The sequence below is a fragment of the Condylura cristata genome, unplaced genomic scaffold (assembly GCF_000260355.1).
Source record: "Condylura cristata isolate star-nosed mole 26May11 unplaced genomic scaffold, ConCri1.0 scaffold00003, whole genome shotgun sequence".
In the NCBI taxonomy this organism is placed as follows: Eukaryota; Metazoa; Chordata; class Mammalia; order Eulipotyphla; family Talpidae; genus Condylura; species Condylura cristata.
In genome coordinates this window covers 61,240,730-61,259,007 of record NW_004567104.1, presented here as the reverse complement: position 1 = coordinate 61,259,007, position 18,278 = coordinate 61,240,730, and the positions used below count along the sequence as shown (strand labels likewise).

General features: G+C 36.5%; 1 protein-coding gene across 1 annotated transcript in view; it reads left to right on the top strand.

Moving 5' to 3' along the window:
* NRIP1 (nuclear receptor interacting protein 1) overlaps positions 1-18,278 on the top strand; it is an 81,379-nt gene that overhangs the window by 1,524 nt on the left and 61,577 nt on the right. The gene's annotated exons all lie outside the window — the stretch shown is intronic.

Genomic DNA, 18,278 nt, shown 5'->3' with positions numbered 1-18,278 from the left:
CGCGTCTTGGGCGCCGCTCGCCGCTCGCCGCGCCGCTCTCGGTCCTGCTGCCCCGAGCGTCCGGGGCGGCGCCGTGCTCAGCTCCCTGCCTCGCTCTGTGCTCGTCGGATTCTGGGCCAGGAAAAGGGACAGCGCCCCGGACCCCCAGGCCTGACCCGTCCCGTCCCTACTTGCCGGTCCCCTCCGAGGGCGAGGCGTCTTGGACCCCAGGCCTCCGCCTTCCCTCTATTCTTGGGTCAGAATCGGGGCGCCCGCAAAGGATGAACCCCTAGGATGTCCCGGGAGGCTTTGGGAGACTTTTCTTTCTTACATCCGTGACCTCCTGTCTAGTGACTTTTGTGGTCTTGGAAGCGTTTCCCTAGAAATATCTTACCCACCTTCCCATCTTTCCGAAGTCGTGTCCAAATTTTATCAGGAGTTAGTGTTCAGTCTGAAGGAACAAAGGAATCAACTGTGTCTTAGAGGCAAGGAGGCTGAGAGTCTGTGACACATGTTGATCTTTGAAGCATTGCATGAGTTTCTGCCTTAGATCGCATGAGTCGTTTTATTGGGTCCCGAAGAGAGAAAAGAACAAAATAAATACTTTAGACGTCTTAGAAATATTTTTCTTAATAGGACATTGCATTGGGGGGGGGGGATGCAAAGGATCCTAACTACAAAGGACTTCACTCTGCAACTAAGCTGGAGTTTGGCTCTAGGAATGTAAATGATTAAATGTGAGGCTTTGCAGAAAAACTGTCTTCAGAGAAAGAGAAACTCCATAGGGATCCAAAGTAAAAATGGTTGTCCGGTTGGCTGTATTTTATGAATGCTCTTTACATTTGGGGGAGGGGGAGTTATGAGGTAAAGGGCCCTGGTAATTCATTCTTTAAAGTTATGAATTGCATTGAACCTGCTTATTAGTGAATCATAGGGTTAGCAAGTGGGTGGCATCTTCCTGATGTGATTATTCAGTGTTTAATCACCAGTTTGCCACCTTTGTTGAGGAGACACTGAAATAAGTGGACTTTTTAAACAAATGGTACTTCATCTGCCTGGCACCTAAGTGTGGGTTACTGCCTGGAATATGTTGAAATGTTTTTCATCTTCCCTGTTAAGTTGCTCTAGTGTTGCCTTGTGGATTGCCAAGTGGGTTTAACTGGATCAGAAAGTAGTGGCTTCACCACCAATAGTAACTTTTCTCTGCTTGGAATTAGTTCCTAGAGACAAAGAAGGATCCACCAATGAAACAGCTACTATGAGCAGACTGTGAGGTTGCTAGTGTCTTTCATACATTCTGGTGGGGGAAAGTCTTCTTTACTTACTATGGAATGAATGTAAGAGTGTGTGCAATATATGTTATTTTTAAAGAAGGGACTGCTCATTGTTGATTTTTCTGCAGAAGAGTTCTCTATAATGCCGTTGAAGTAGTTGAAAACCATATTTAATGTCCATGGTAAGAACTATCTTAGATCCATAGCTTGCATGCATCTCCAGACTCCGCGAGCTTGAAGTTTAATAATTTAATCACCCTAAAGTGTCGTTAAGTTCACAGTAAAGAAGTGTTTGTAAAGAAGGCTAAAGGCTCTTGTGTCTCTTGCAATTTTAAGAGCAAACATCATGATAAAAAATAACCTATACCACCACCTAGAGTCTGTTTGTTAGTTTATTGCTCCTGAAGTTTGTTTAAATTGACATGTCTCTTGTGATTCGGATATAGCCAAAATATTATAAAGACACACTGGCTTTCAAAAGACTGTCCAAGAGAATAATTATTTATGTAATAAATAGCAAGTGCCAGTGTATATCTGTGAAATTGCAAATTATGACATATTGAGTCGGCCATTCTCCAAAGATACCAATCCAAACGAATTTAAAACAGTATTTTCTGTTTGCATGCCAAGGTAACTGAATCCTTTAAGATTTGCTGCATTGTTACCAGAGAGTGAATAAATTTTAACAAATTAAAAACTATTAGGACTGTTTGAGGTCCAGATGAACCAAGAGCAATGATAAAAACAGGAGTGTTGTTATCCCAGAAATTCCATAAACTCCTAAGAGAGAATGCAGACTGTGGGAGAGTGATGCTTCAAAGATGGGAGAAGTGAAATGGATGTGAAATTGAGTAATGTCTGGCTGGTAGCTTGCTGATAGTAAAGCAATCTGTTAAATGGGAGCTTTCAGGAAGGCAGGTTTGTTGCCATGTGGCTTATCTCGCATAGTCCATAGAAGTAAGGTTCCTTCTTTAACTGGTGTGACCTGAGAGAATGATGGCCTCCAAGATCTTTAATTAAATACCAGTTGAACACAGAGAACTAGAGCACTGTATTAATTCTGTCAAACATCACTATTTTAGAACATTGAGGACAACTAAAAATGAATTAACTCATATCTGAAAGCAGAGTTTTATGGGAGGTGACAGATGAGCCAAAATATGTCAATCTAATGGAACAAATAGGGAGATAAGAAGATAAGTCATCCTTGACTCTAGAAAGATGAGAGGGAAGAAGGTTATTAATTGTACAGATTCCACTGCAAACTAATACTAGAAGATGATGACACAGAAGTAATTCTAAATCAGAGTGGCTTAGGTTATATGACATTAATGGAATTAGACATTTAATTTTAAAAACTTAAGCTACTAGGAAACTTTAAAACCCATATTTTTAAGTGTTGTTCTGGAAAAGCAGTAACAGCCTGTGTGTCAGCATAAGAGATAAAGAATACCCAGAATAAGTTCAAATAATCACTTTTTCTTCCAAGAAAAAAATTCACTTTAAATTGTGGTAAGTTTAGTTTTTCTTTTAAGCCTTAGATTGCCTTATAAAGCGAGTTTTTCAAAGTGTAGTTTAACAGATAACAGTTATCTACATGAGCTCCTGCCCAGCACCCTTCTGGCTGCTGCCCTCCCTTCCTCTAGCGTCCCCTTGCTAAAACAAGTAGCTTCTGTATGTATCTTCCGATGTTTTCCTCCATGAAAATTACCTTTATTTGTAGCATTTTCCCTTCTTGACTGGTTGGGCTCTTGTGCTTTTCTATGTGCCCCTTCATATGATAGTTACATAATCAGGATGGGTTTTGTTTGGTTTTAATAGTGATTTACTGCTTCACATATGAAGCAAGACAAAAAAGCATTGGCTGTTCTAACAGAGCCCTTTGTACCATGTCTTTCAGCTGGAGAAATATTTTTATGAAAAGCAACTTTAGATAACTATTGAAAAGTCAAAGAACATTTTCACAGACTTCGGTGAGGTATACGTGAATTAAATTCTTGAAGACATTTCCTAAAGTTACAAGTTTTTGAGGGGAATGAACAAATTTATTTTGTACTATTTAGGCAACAACAATTTAGAGAAATGTAACAACAGGAGGGTCATTACAACCTGAGAAGGTAAAAATCAGGAGTGTCAAATGATGAAGCAGACCGGTGGAATGGAATTTAGGGTTATGTCCAGAGGTTGGAATGAACAAAAAGTAAATGGGGGTGAGAGATCTTGTTTTCTGGATCCTGTTTGCATCTGATGCCGAAGCAAGGAGCTGATGGTAATGGATTCACTAATAAAAGGCAGCTTTATTATGTAAATAGTGGTTTTTGGAGAGGCAACAAGAGAAGCCCCCATTTCTGCATGTGTAGACCTGTGCACACCTCTTAAAAATACAGTATAGAATCAGCATTGCGTACCACCAGAACACAGTCAGGAAGTTACACTTTGGAAGAAAATGAATTAATATTAGACTACCTTTTCTTTACTCTTTTAAGAGATCATGCTTTCCTGAGGGCTCACCCAACATGAAACAGTGCTGAGGTTTGGGTGTTGAAGTGAAGATCTCTTTCAGAGATTTCTTAGCAACTTGATGTCGATAGCATACAGAGAGAATGTTTTCTTTAAGCACCTTAATGTACAATTCAGGGAGGGGAATGTTAGGACTAAAGAGGTCTCTGATGTCTAATACGTGTTTATTTTCAACCTGTATTTTTGATGCCCATCTGTTGTTTTTTGTTCTTTGAAATTTAGTATTCAATTTGTTAGATGTTGAATATTTTGACCGCTCAAAGTAAGAGTTGATTTAGAACAGAACTTGCCTTTAATTTTGCTACAGCTATTATGGGTCATTTCAATTTTTCATAATAAATGCAAATACTGAGATAAGTAGGACATTATGATGATTGTTGGTATAGCACCTCCTCCTGTATTATGAACCTGGAAATTCAAATTTATCTTTACATTGTTTTACAAACACTACAATTAATGCATTGCAAAACTTGTGGTATTTTAGATTAGCAGTACACCCGAAACAATAAGTTTATAAAACATTGAGAAGAACAAGAATCAGAAATAATAAATGTGATAACATTTTACCATTATGTTAGGATTTTATTTAAATTAACACTTTGATTCTTGCTAGAAGAACATTTAGCCTAATAGTAAGAATAATACAATGCGAAGCAGTGAAGAATTTTCGAAGACTGGCAACTCAAACATACAGAAAAAAAAATCATTCTTTGGAGTTACAGATAAAAAGATACTCAATATTTACTTAGTAATGTTAGGATACTTTTAAAGGTAAGACGAGATTTTAAAGTAGACTGTTCTTGAAGGTAATCTTATAGATAGTTGCCTGTTAAAGAAGTTTTAATTAATCTGATTTGTTTTTAGTTAAATCAGGAACTCCAGAATATGTTGAAGCTTAGGCAGGGAAGGTGTTTGTGATGTCATCCATCCATCCCTGTCCTTCCCCCTCTGTCTTCTCTTCCTCTCTTGTTCCTTCCTAGCTCCCTTCCTTCTGTCTTTTCTTTTGCAGTGTATAGGACTGGGGTTAAAAAAAGAAAAAATACTAGGAAACTTGGAAATAAAGTTGGTTTTACATCAGGGTTAATAGTTGTATGTGAAATTCAAAGCCAACATGGTTCACTCCCCTCAGAATTTTTTTTTTTACTTTGTACACCTCAGGGAATAAAAGTTCTAAATTAAAAACCATCTTGCCTCTTTAACTTTGTGTAACTTTGTGTCACTTAGCAAAAATATTTTTAAGGATGGAAGGAAGAGACCCTTATTTGCCTTAAATTCCAGGTCACTGTGTGACTAAGCCTCGAGTTTCAAGAAATATTAAACTGGAAGCCTGCTGGGAATTTGAGTCATCAGCCTAAGATACCACTGGGACCAGGACACTGATTGACCTGATGTTGGTGTTTATTCAGAGCTTTGGTTGAAAGGAGTCTCTCACCCTTAGACTCCTCATTAAGAAAGTCATTTTTCAGTCACCTGTTAAATTATAGGACTACTCCTCATTTCCAAACCTATAATTTGCTAATGGGTTGAGGACATTTTAGGAACTAAGGAGTTTGGGAACTTGTGTTGTCAGTCTGCTTTGATTATTTTTACATTCTTATTACAGGCGGTGGGAGGGTACTAAGTAAAAGTCAGGTGCTTTGCTTTATGTATTTAAGAGAAAAGCTTAAGTCACATAAAGACTAAGTGAGGTTTACCTTGCAGTTGTTTGCTTTTAACTGTTGAGTTTGCCTATACTGTACATGACATGTGAACATGTCAGAAGTATACTGCACCTAACAAGTCAGATGATCGTTTATCACTGCAATTATAAAATAGGAATCACATTTCTATACAGTCCTAAAATGTGATCATTAAATTGTTGTGGTGATGTAGTGACATTGCAAATAAGAAAGCTTGATTTATATGGATACAAAGTTTGTGACTTTGAAGTTCAAGCTAAAAGGATTTCTCTTGAATTTATCTAGAAATTGAAAGATATGAAATGTTTCAGGCATTGTAACTGGTGTGTCAAAAGCACCCTTTTAAAGATGTTTAGGAGTGAAGAAATCTAATGTAATGGTAGGTTTATGCACTGGAAAATAAACAAATTAAGGGAAGGAAGACAGAAGAAGGTGGTGAACATCACAGAAAAAGTATTTGAAAACATTGAAACATTCCAAAGTGGGATATGAGGAATAGCCTCAAAATGAATTAATCACAGTTGCAGTTTTTCCCCTAAAGGGAATATTTACACAATGGGTCATGTAGGCACAGGTTTGATTTCTGAAAAACTTAAAAGTATTTCTTTTTTTTTTTTTTTGTTATTCCACACATACTTTTTTAGTTAGCTTCTACTAAATCAATGTATGGTACATATAAAAAAGAATGTTCTTTTATCTCCTTGGACAACATCTGTAGAATCTGTAGAACAAGGGGGTTAGATTTGATTTCTAACTTAGAAAATTCAGGCTCTATGCATCAATATGTGCTGTTGCTGGCAAATTCAGCTATAAAGATTCAGCGTGCAATTTTTTTTTTTTTAAGATTTGTCTTATTTATTTATGCAAACAGGAGCCACCCAGCCTGAGATTTTAAAGGAATAGAGGTGATTGGGTAAAAAACTTCTAAGTCCTGAAAAGTTGTTTAGTTAACTGGCTGTTTCATATTTTCTTGGAAAGGGAAAGGATTCATTGTGCCAGGCATCGTGCTGGCTTACAATTCTGTGACAAATGGGTGCCATTTTCCTCTTTTTTGCAAGTAAAGAAACCTAGTCTGAAAGATACCTGCGTAACTTGCCTGAGGTTACACAGCTAATTTCATTGATAATAATTTGTTTTTATATGTGAATGTGCTAATTTTTAAACGAAACTAGTCTCCATAGGGTTTTAGAAACTCATTAAAAAATCATGTTCCCTGGGTCCTCCCTGGTGGTGCAGTGGGTTAAAGCACAGCACTAAGAAGCTAAAGCCACTTCAGCATGAGTTCAGTCCCCGCCTGGAACTGACCCACATGGCATGGCAGACCTCTCCTGACTGGCCCGCTGCTCCCCTCAGCCATGTATTTCATCAGTCTGCTTGTTCTGCTCCCCATTCTGTCTCTGGTGAATCCTCTCACCACTCCCACACCTCTGGCCTGTACCCCAGTTCTGTATGCATAAATAAATCTTAAAAAAAAAAAAATCCTGTTCCCAACATGATAACCACAGAAATTATGTGGCCCCATTTAGATTCTCAAAGATCAGTCCCTCTTGGAAGGCGCTGTTTCCAGTTGAGGATTCTGAGCAGGTGATGTTCTCAGAGAAAACTGATGTTCTCCTGTGCTCACCAGAGGGAAATATAGTCATAAAGGGTAGCTGTAGTTGCTCTTTTCCCTCAAATGCTAGACAGCCTTTGTGAAATGTAGCACAGAATTACCACAGCAATGTTCTTTGAGGCAGAGAAAGCAACTGTGTTTCTTGATATAATTCATTAAAATAGCTTGTCATGGTCTAATCCTGGTATTCCCAAGGCTAATTATGTTTGTCCACTTCAAGGAGCAATTGTAGCGAATTCAGAGCCATAGCTCTTCCTGGTTGAAAAGTTAAAAACTCTTGACCATTGCGGTTCTTAACATGATTTTTTTCTTATTGCCCTACCTTCATCCCCCAGTAATTTCATTTTAAAAACTATGCGATGCTAATAAACTAATCTCTGTAATACAATGAGGAAGTTGATGGTACATTTATGAATTTAATGGAAGAAATTGCAAGAATGAGCTCTATTTGGGAGTCTAGAATTTGGGAGTGTACTGCATTTTGGGAGTAGGCTGTGATCAGGAAAGAGATTTTTGAGTGAAGGAAGTTTGTGGCACATAGTGTATTTGTAAGTACACATCAAGCATGTGCTTTTATTATTAAGGCCATGTGGAAATGGAGTTATAAACCTTTCCTCCTCTTTTTACTTACCTCATTTAAAATTTATGGAATTTTGAATTTAAAAGAATCAAGTTGAACCGTTCCCCCTACACTAAAAGGTATACTCCCCCTACACTAAAAGTATACGGTCAAATTGAAATCGTATTGGAGACACAAGGATGAGTAATAGGCTCATATACATAATGCTTCCTGGTATGCTTTGGGTTTTGAATTGCCAACTAAATGTTGTATAAACAAAAGGGTTCCGTATAAAAACTGCAAAGGGAATGTTTTACTATGATCTTTTATTATGAGACTGAATTGTACCTGACCAAATGAAGAAGAACTGTGCAAGTTAGAAGAATCTTTCTGGAGTTCAGATGCATATGTAAATGATTTCCATAACCTTGCCATGCTTTAAAGGAAAAAAAAAAAAAATGAAACAGGGCTCTCCCTGGTGGTGCAGTATGTCAAAAAGTGCAGTGCTTTCTTGCTGTCCACACCAGTGCAGCGCGAGTTTGGGCGCTGTTCCACCTGCTGCTCCCCTCAGCAGTGTATTTCAGTAGTTCTGCCTGTTTTGCTCTCTACTCTGTCTCTGGTGAATATTCTTACTCCCCACAACTCTGGCCTATACCTTATTTCTTGTATGCGTGCATACATGAGTAAATCTTTTTTTTTTTTTAAGTGAAATAGATTTAATCTCCATGAGGCCAAGGATTGAAAATAGATGTTTTTAATTCATCATCTCACCCCCGCCCCCCAATATCAGGATGTTTGGTGTTACTGAGACAATGCTCAATTAAAAAATGCTACACTTAACCTACCAGTTGGTAATCGTTGGTTGACCTGAACCAAAGTCATGTTTTGTGTTTTATTTTGTTTTTTAACTTTGCAATTTTGTGTGTGTGTAGCTTCCACCAGTTGAAGGAACTTTATGGAATCTGGATTTTCAGGCCGAATGATTAAATGGATTAAATGTATGGATGCTCTGGATAAAATGCGCTTGTCTTAGAGGTACCTTGTCCTACTTCCCTATTTTCAAACAATCATTTATAGAGTCATCTTGCTTAATGGAAAAACACATGCTGAATTTCCAAAACATTTATTATCTGCATTTACAGTGGAGGAAATTGAGCCCCTAAGAACCTAAATTCTTAAAACTCATACTGTTGGGCCTGAGTAGGCACAAAATGAGAGGCCAAGTCTTAATTTATTTCACATGTTCTTGTTTGGTTGCATTTGAAGGAAGGAAAGCTTGTGTTAAAGAGTAGTTAATCATCTTTGGTGAGGGATTGACATAGAAGTACAGGCTGACTCTTAAGCGAGGATCTATGATCATCAAACTGGGTCTTGAGAAGAGAAAGCCAACTACATCACCTGTTCTTGGAGTCTGTTTTCTTACACCAATGAAATATGGTCTTTAGAATAGCTTTATGATTTCTTTGGTATTCTAGTTCTTGGAATGTACTTGTAGGCTGAAAATTTAAAAGAAGATTTATAGTATCTGTGCATATCTTTTTATGTTGTGGCTTTATTTCTATAGGTTATATACCTTTTGAATACTTTTTGAAAATCAGTAAGGGGACTTCTATATTAGTAGAGTTAACACCCTTAGTTATTAGTGTAATCAGAACACGCATACACCAGTAAATGTTCTAAAACCATCAGTGAAGGTGGTTGTATCTGTTAGTTTAATTGGGAACATAGTGTAAAGTTTATGGACTTGATTCCAGTATTCTCTTGTGAAAAGGTAACAAGATGAGAGAACATTAGTTAGTAAGTGCTGACCATATGCCCTAAGACAGTGCACCTGGTTCTACCCTCCTAGAAAAAGGGAAAGGGAGAAGAAAATTAATGGTGTCTGTTTATGTGCACCACAGGCTGACAACATGCCTGACCTTGACAAGGCAAATTGGAACTGAGATGCGCACACATAGCATGGTGGACAAGAATGGGGGGTTCCCCAAGCCTCCAGTGCCTTCAGACTTTTTTCTCCCAACTCCTCATTTGGATAGTCACAATTGTTTAATGTCTGTCTTCCTCAGAAGACAGTTCCATGAATGGAGCTAATTCATCAGTGTGTTGTCAGAAGTGTAAGTACCTAGCACATAGAAGGCTGTTAGACAACTTTGTTGAACTGTGCTAGTCCCAACTATTAGAAAAATCTAGTGGTTAGGGTCAAGCATGAAGCTTTATGTATTTATACTTAACAACTGCTAATTATGTGTAACATACATACCTGCTGGTTTGCATTTTTCCCTTTATTTAAATTACAACTTATGAAAGGAATATTTCTTAAAATTTTCCATCTTTTCAGGCATATTAATTAGGAAGGAAAAAATGAAATTGTTGGTGGCAATGTAATTGCTTGGCACTTGAAGTGAAGTCGTTATGTAATGCTAAATTTCTTTGAAAATGTACAAAAATATACAAATTATGATATATTAGAAGACATGTTCAGCAAATGCAAAATCTTTTGGGAGCAGCATTTAATTTTTTTTAGGAAAGGAAATAAAATATTTCTATAGCTTTGTAATCAGCTTCTTTAGATCACTGAGTTACAGAATCCACCAATTTCACACATTTATTAGTATTGGGTTAAACTCCTTAATGAGGCCAAATTATTTTGAAGTCTCTGATCTAGATTAATTTTGGCATTCAATAATTTTAAAAGTTAGAACATACCAAGAATGATGTGATGGTTCAAAACTGAGTAAATTATAGGACAAGTATTTTATGAAGCTCTTTTATTGAATGTTAAAAATTAGGACTTGCTCTTCATGAGAGGTGAATTAAGTTAACATTAAGACAGTAATAAAAATATTTAAGATGAGTCTCAGAAATTTCTATTCAAGTTCTAAAGAAAATGCATAGATCATCTGGGATATATGTACTTATGGTATTGAGATTAAAGAAATTATCTTTAAATAACTTTAACCCAGTTTTTTGCTTTGTGGAACATATATATATATATATATATATATATATATATATAAAACTAAATTTTGTGCATGCTTAGCAGAAGTGGATTTCTTTTGTAAACAAGGAAAGCATTTCTAATGGCTCACATAGTTTCCTGTGTGTTAACATGTTTATAAATAAAAGCAAAAGGTGGTATGTAAGATAAAGAACTAATTGCCCCAAGAAAGTAAGTAGAAAAATTAGCATGTTTACTATTTTTTTTTAAAGATTGTATTTATTTATTCATATAGAACTGGGGTACAGGCCAGAGATGCGGAGGGTGAGAGGATTCACCAGAGACAGAGTGGGGAGCAGAACAGGCAGATCGACGAAGTACACTGCTGAGGGAAGCAGTGGGCGGGTCAGGAGAGGTCTGCCTCGCCATGTGGACTCCTCCGGGGCAGGCGGGAATTGAACTCATGCTGAAGTGGCTTAAGCTTTGTAGTGCAGTGCTTTAACCCGCTGCACCACCAGGGAGGGCCATGTTTACTATTTTTATGGTATATTCTACTTTGTTTTTTCATCACTACTTATCCTGAGTATCAGCATTGCCTTTTCATTGTTCCTTAGTGTCATTCAATATATTCTATACATTATTGTGAAATTCCTATTATAGTATTCCTTTATAAAGATATAAACATAATTTCTATCTCATGAACTGAGTCTTGTTACTGAGGTGTGATGTCTCATTTAAAACATTATTTGGGCTCCCTGATGTAGCAAGGTGTTAAGTCTCAGAACTATTAAGCTATTGCCAGCCACTGCAGCGTGAGTTAAGTCGCCAGCCACATGGTGCAGCAGACCTCTCCTGTCTTGCCCGCTGCTCCCCTCAGCAGTGTATTTCAGTATATCCACCTGTTCTGCTTCCTTCTCTGTCTCTGATGAATCCTCTCACCCTCTGTAACTCTGGCCTGCACCCCAATTCTTGTGTTCATAAATAAATTAAAATAAATCTTTAAAAAAATCCCAAATAAAATAACTATCTTAGCCAAAACCTGTACCAATTAATATGGTAGCCACTGGCTAGCCAAAATGATAGGTTTGTAAATGTCCTGGATTTCAAAGGTTTAATATAAAGAAACTGCTAAGTATCTCATTGATAGTTTTCATATTGAAACTGAAATTATAATATTTTATATTTATCACAAAAACCAAAAACATTTTTAAATTAAAAAATTAACATTTGTATTTTGAGATTAAAAAGGGGAGTGGGCCTCTATAATTATTAGATTACTGGTAATTGTGCCTGCTACAAATGTGTGTTTTAGCTTTGACTACCGATCTATTCAAGTGTTTTGCATTTTAAACATCTATTTCTGTGCTTTTCTGTTAATGCCAAGAAATGATATTTTTGAAGGCATCACTCTAACAATATGGACACTTTTTCTTTATGTTTTAGCTCTTTTACCATTTGCCTTTTACTCCTAAGTAGTAAATTCTGTCATTGGGTTCATTCATCATTTTAGCAAAATCTAAATGATTTTTGAAAATTGTATGTTCCATTTATTGGCATATTGTGTAACCTGTGAGATCCCAGGTTGCTAAAGGCAAAAATGGTAATATTAGTTAATATAAAGACTGTTAAAACTAAGTCTTTGGGCAGTCAACAAAAAGAATAAAATAAAATATGATTTTAAATCTTTTGACAACTTTACATTGCATTTTCTTATGAATCATGGATAAAAATCCAGATTTTGTTGCATATTATTAATCTCTAGGTGGTTTTATGTGACACAGTGAAAATAGTAAAACAATTTTTCAGTTGTATGAAATAAATGGACTGAAAACTAGTGGCATATGTTACTATCACCTGTCATTAACATGCCCCTGTAGTGGTAACATGTTAGTTTGGATGACAGTTGATCTTATTTTTCAGTGAATTGTAAAGTTTTTTGATTTTGTTTTCAGAGATTCTGGTAATTGTGAACAATATGTGGGTGTGTACATATATCTGTGGGTTTGTAAAAAACGTTTTCAAAAGATAACCACCTGTGGATTTGTCCTTTGAGGAGAAGTATCAAGCTATAATTGTTTTTTGTGGCTTACATCACTTATTCTCTTCAATATTTAAAGGAGCATCAGGGAAGAAAAGCATTGTATTTGGTGAATATTACCTTGTGAGTGTTGTGACCATTGTTACTTTAAAAAATAAAACAATGAAGTAGAGAAGTGCTAGGAAATTTTGATATTGGGAGGAATGAAAAATTACTTCTAAACTCTGTTGGCATATCCATTTATTTTGCTTTAGGCCTTTGCTTTGTGTAGTGTATTCCAGAGGGTGGTGAAAGGTAATAATTTGTGGTGAAAATATTAGTATCTTTAACACACTACCTGGTGGCTTAGCTATTAATCAGAGACACAAAATAAAGAATTATTTGAGCCAAAGATTAGATAGGTTGCAGTGTGGTTCTGCTGGAACTAGTGGGTGAGTCACTTAATGTTTTCTGGCCTCAGTTTCCTTTCTAATACAAGGATGGTGAACTAGGGCAGTAATTTGATTCATCTTGAGTCTGTAAGAATCAGTATCACTTCAAAAGTGAGGTTTTACTGCCCCATGCATTGAGTACAGGGTGCAGAGAGCTAAGGGCGAGGAGGATGTCCCTTATGATTTTTTGAGGTTGGCATTTAATATTTTACAGCAAAGTTTTTAGTTTAACATAATTGAACTTGTACTAGATAGGGTTAATAGGCTAGAACAAAAGGTCAAAGCATAAGGCATTAGGCTTAATTAAGGGAGAGCAGGAGTGGCAGGAGTGTGTGACAGTTAAATGGGTTTCCCACAGACTAATGTCGGTTACAGTGCAACCATGCCTCAACTTAAGTGGGTTATTTTGTGCAAAGGGCAGCAGTGATTAGCAGTTTGACATGCCAGACACTTCTGGCCAATCCCATCTGTTTTAGAGGTTAAAAAAGCACACCTTTATGAGCTGATGGATTGATTTGTGTGCCCGTCTGGTAAAGATTAGAAGTCCAAGGCCAATGCAGTAAATGTCAGTTATAGAATATTGTACTTTCTTAGTTGGCTCATTGTTTTAACCGTCAACTGTTTTATAATGGGGGATAACTGCTCTTTATGGAGTGAAATGCAAATGGGTGGGGGAACAGGTGAGATAGAAAAATATTTCCTAGCTGGCATTGTGAATTAGCATATTCTGTGGCAGATGTTTCATATGGGGGTATGGTGTGCTGTATGTAGGTCCTTGGCTTTGGGGAGTGTTTTTAGCCTGTTCCTTACAGTTTGAGTCACATTTTCTTTTTCAGGTATTATTTGAGCAGCTCTCTCAGTTAGAGAATTTGCTCTTACATATGAATGAATTGCTAAGTTTCTTTATTTAGGCCACTCATTTCAGACTGCTGTATAGTTTATCTTCATTTAAATAAGTATAGTATTTTGTTCACTGACCTCCTATGGAAGAGTAACAGGAAAAGAAAAAATGAAGAGAGATGTGAAGGTGCAGGGGTGTGTGTGTGCGTGTGTGTGCACTCTTGCTTTACGAGCAGGATTTACCTTGCTCACCTGAGATTGATGCATGTTGTTAAGATGAAGTCTAAACCTAGACTCAGACTTATTTCTTTCTTAAGCTTTGAGAGCTGTAAGACGGATGCCATTAAAATAGTTCATTTTCAGTTCAAGGTTGTATTCCATTGTACACAAAGGCTAGATTGTGGTTATAAAAATGACATTGAACATTAACATATTCTCCATGATCAAGGGAAGGAAAATCCAACTTTTATGTGGGTGAAAAAGAACTTTTTAAATATTGTGGTTATAATCAGTGAACTTTAAGAAAGTAAATAAAGCTTTCCATAACCTTATGAATTTATAAAGGGAAGCGTTTGAGAAGTAACAAAATGTTATAATCTTAATCAGAAAATTATCTTCAGTGTGAGATTTGAGACAAATGAAAATATAATCAAGGACACTGGAAACAATATGAGAAGATTCTGATTGGTCCTAGTGCTTTTATACCTGTCAAAGAATGTAAACCTTGAATTTCCTGTTACACATTTATACAGAATATATATATTATGCTAGAGCCCAGATTTTTTCTTTTAGAACAAAAATTTAAATATTGAGAGAAGATATGATAACTGAAAATTAATAATGGATCACTGAAGTACTAAAGTAGCTGGTACTTTAAATATATGTGTGTGTGCATTTTTCTTTAACCCCGTAACTTACATATAGAAATTGAGTACTTTATTTCTAATTTAGAAAGCACCAAGTGACATCCTGGTAATGGGATTTACTTAGGAATATCGTACTTAAACAGTTCTTTATAGAGTGGCATAATTGAAATGATTTGGCTCTGAAAACAAATTTACAGGGAAAAAAGTCAGTGGGTGTCTTGAGATAGATATGGTGTATTACCATACATCTAAGAGGTGTGATCCTGTTTTTTTGAATAATATGTGGTATTGTGAACCAATTACCTCAATAAAAATTTAATTCTAAGAAGTCTTGCCCCCTTCCACATAGAGAAGTGAAAACCTAAGTTTTGTAAACAAAATTTGCTTCTCTTTCATGCAATCATTTCTAAATTGCAGAAGACTTGCTAGAGTAGTATAAAACTGCTTGGGCAGTAAATTCATTGTGGGAGATCTAATTGATCTAATTCAGTGGACAGAAACTTCTTAAATGAATCTTCTGGTGAAGTTATATTAAACCTAAAGCAATTTTACACTTGCCCATGTAATAAATATTTTTAAAATACTCTAGATTCTAATCTTTGTGTTTTCTTCTCTTTTATACAGTAAGCTAAAATGCTAATAATGTCTAGTTGTGTTAGAACTTTAAACTAATGAGGAATATTTTATAGTATTTTAACTTGTTTTTCTGTGTTTTGATACATTCTCAGGTTCTGAAGAACCACCTGTCTCCTATAATCTAAATTACTGTCAGTAAATTTCTGTCAGCCTATTGCATTTTCTTTCTTTTACTGATGTGGTATTAATTGTTTGAGACATGTAAGGGCCGCTCTTTTAAACAAATTAGACGAATGTATGATTCTTTAGTTTAGAAAAAACTGAAAGCAGAAAGTCTTAAAATAATTAGCATGTTGGTTTTACAATTCTTGTTCTAAAATCATTATAACATAGTAACCTGATTTTAGTTGTTAGAAATTTTTATAATATAATACAAAAAGCCCTATTTTATGTTTTGATTTTAATTGTTTTTAAGGCATAGAATTGCTCTTTGCCTCAATTCAATCAAATTAAATTTAACAAGAAAACCATAATATATCGTGAACTTACACACTTCAATACATATCACACACACACACACACATATATATATATATATACATTTATCAGTAAAATCCGCGTGTGTATGTGGTATTCTGTATTTCATCCTGAGATGTCTGCACCTGTTGATCCCATTAAGCATGTGGTCATTCCTTATGAGGGAGAAAGAAAATGCTACTCCACCATCTAAGTGGATCATTTTTCCTTGGTAAATGCGTACATTTTACTTTTTTGTATTCTGTGACCTTGCAGTCAGTGACTTCAGCCCAGAATAGTTTCAAAGTCATGTAAATGAATGCAATTAAGGTATTGCTTATCATCTTACATAGTTCAGATGGAACCTTATTGGATAGAGAGATTTGTTTGCTTTGTGAGGAAGGTTGAAATAAGGTTAGATTTTATTACATAAAATGATTTGGTAATGTTTTTATTTAGCTGCTGAAAAGGTAGTGTCATATTAGGGAATGATAATGCTTTTTTATCACAAGGAGGTTTCTTCTACGTTTGTTTGTGCTAGTAGTTATAATTCTATTGGAAGGCAATGTTTTTTAACTAATTCTGAAATTTGGGGTACGGTCTTACACAGTCATGATTCTAGGTATCTTTGATTTACAGGTGTGGGTGACTTTCCCTGCTGCTGATGGAGCACAGCTATGAGCCACTACTAAAAGTATCTAAAGGATTTGTGTGAATGGTTAGTGACTGTAGCAGTTAGTGCAGGACCACAGACAGCAGGACTAGAGTCCTAGTTCACTTGGGCAGAAAGGAGACTAGCTGCACAAAATGGCACTGTCTGTGTTACAAGGCAACCCACTGTAATTGGGTGGCCTGACTGGATCCTCAGCCATGCGATTAAAGGGACTTGCAACATTCAACTGCAGGCATACACAAAAAGGCTAAGAATGGGTTTATTTACAGGAGAAAGGGAAAAGAATAACTCAGGGAAAGAGAGACAGAAATAAGTTGGTTAATATGTCCTATCGGTTCTGCTGACCTGGAATCCCAAAAACATGCTGACAGCCAGCAAAATACCAGGAGACGAGCTAGCCATGAGGCCACGAGAGCCCCAAAGCCCACCGTTGGTTTTATATCCAAACATCTCTGCTTAACTCCACCGTAAGGTCCCAGCAGTTCTCCCTTTGGTGTTGCTGGGATTTGTAGTTCCAGTGCTTGGGGTAGGGGTAGAATCCACAAACCCTCTATCTGTAGAATTTGTTCAGGACATCCTTCCCCTAACATCTCAATAGCATTGCCATAGATATAAGAGTCTTGCTGATGACAGATTGAGAGTATGTATAATGTCACTAAAGAAAGACAAGTATTCTTCATTGCAGTTATTTACATCTCTACCTCTACGTTCATGGTATTATTATTATTATTATTATTATTTTTTAAAAACATCCTAGACATTTTCCATTTTCAGAATTTTTTTTTAAAGATTTATTTATTTATGCATACAGAACTGGGATGCAGGCCAGAGGTGTAGGGGCAGTGAGAGGATTCACCAGAGACAGAGTGGGAAACAGAACAGACTGACTGACCAAGTATACCGCTGAGGAGAGCAGCAGGCAGGCCAGGAGAGGTCTGCTGGGCCATGTGGATCACCTCCGGGGCTGGAATCAAACTCATGCTGAAGTGGCTTTAGCTTCTTAGTGCTGTGCTTTAACCTGCTTCGCCACCAGGGAGGCCCCTCATGGTGTTATTTTTACTTCACTGTGGTGTATTAGTAGATAAATGCTCTAAGATTCATTGAATCATTGAGCAGGTATTCACTGCACATTGGCTTTGTGCCTTGCACCCTACTAAGTATTGAGGGAGTCAACAGTAAATGAATGTCTCACAATTACAGGGAGAATAATAATATGTAAGCTACAGAGAAAATGATAGAGAGGCATAGTGGTTCAAGAAGAGTCTGCTTCACTAGGATATTGAGGAAGCATCAATCAAAGAAATTTGATACCTTTGTACAGTTTGAAGGAGAATAATGGGTACTGGTAAAATGAATTGGTAATGAAAAACAGTTACTTAATTTGGGGAGGTTAAATTTCAGATTTATGGATTCACTTTTGGACTATGTTGTGAATTCTTGAAAACTTGGTCATAGGCTATGGTAGTAGGAATTGAGAATTCTGGAAATGTAAAGCAGATGTAATATAATGACTGATTTAAATGGGGTGCTGCTGTAGTGAATTCCTACTTCCTTATCACCAACCAGCTTTACTTTCTGTTGGCCTCTTGATCAATATTAAACCTCAGCCATCACAGTAGTAATATATAGACTGTGTCTCATGTTGCCAAAAACTTTTTTGTTACTGAAAGTGTAAACTTTGTCATATGTTGATGTCATTCTATATCAGGGATGACTCTCATTCTGAGTTTAATATTTTTTTTGTTCTTACTGATCTAGAAAAAATATGTAAGGTGTA